We start from the raw sequence: 953 nt of genomic DNA, 5'->3' as shown, positions 1-953 counted from the left end.
ACTCAAACTCTGAACCAGCAGATGTTTGTCAGGATGATGCTTTATACACATGTTCATCTCCAGCTGACATGAGAGACCAAAACCCTACTTTCATTTTTTTTTAGGTTCCATGAAGAAGTTGCAAGTTGACATTCTCTAACTTTCGACATACATACTAACAACATATTTTGCACACAACACCCCACACATTATTCGGTACTGATGTTATATCATAGACCACCCTGCATGACTATTTTTGCAGTGCAAATAACAATTTCAATATTTTGGTGGCACCCATTTTGCTTTGATTCACTCTGTTTCCTTACAGCTAGTCAACAAACAGTCAAATGACCTTCCAGTGACTGTGCAAAATATGGAATGCTTCAAAACTCTATGTGGGGTCCTTATGCAGGGGCCATGCTAATTTTCTCTGTGTTGTTTCAATTTGAGAATGTGTGCCGCCAAAGCAGGCACAAAGTCCTACTTTTACACGTGATTAGTTGTTGGGAAAAGCAGCAAAGGAGAAAGGACTTACAGAGTGCCTACATAAATTGGTTATAAGTAACATATGAACAGGGAACAATACACTGCGGAAGGCCGCAGGAGGCCTCTGAGGAGGAAGGCCTCTTCATGCCTCATGTTCCAGTGCAGGGTGACCTCGCACTGGAACCATAAACATTGTGCTCAAGGCTGTAAAACCCCTTCTTAGCACTAGGACGTAGCCAGACTTGTAGGCTCCTTGTAAGGTCTGCGTTCCATCAGCTGTACATAGATAACAAGCTAAAGATAACCACATGTTCTTGTTTTGTGAAACTCCCAAACTGCCACTGTTATCAATCCTTAGAATGACACACAAGTTCCAGTTCAATGATTCAGTTTTGGCTCACTGGTTCACTCCACCATCACCCTCTCCCCACCATTACTCCACCTCTACCCTGTAGATCAAAGTGATTGTAACCAATAAAGAGAGTGAA

At 42.3% G+C, this 953-nt stretch overlaps 1 non-coding gene across 1 annotated transcript; it reads right to left on the bottom strand.

Moving 5' to 3' along the window:
- Window positions 1-346: 346 nt before the first annotated feature.
- On the bottom strand, window positions 347-453 carry LOC116547789. The gene has a single exon (XR_004267181.1). It is a non-coding gene; the product is annotated as a U6 spliceosomal RNA (small nuclear RNA).
- Window positions 454-953: the final 500 nt, after the last annotated feature.

This window comes from Sapajus apella, unplaced genomic scaffold (assembly GCF_009761245.1).
Source record: "Sapajus apella isolate SASKATOON/1434 unplaced genomic scaffold, GSC_monkey_1.0 scaffold4736, whole genome shotgun sequence".
Classification (NCBI taxonomy): Eukaryota; Metazoa; Chordata; class Mammalia; order Primates; family Cebidae; genus Sapajus; species Sapajus apella.
This window is presented reverse-complemented; position numbering and strand designations above follow the sequence as displayed.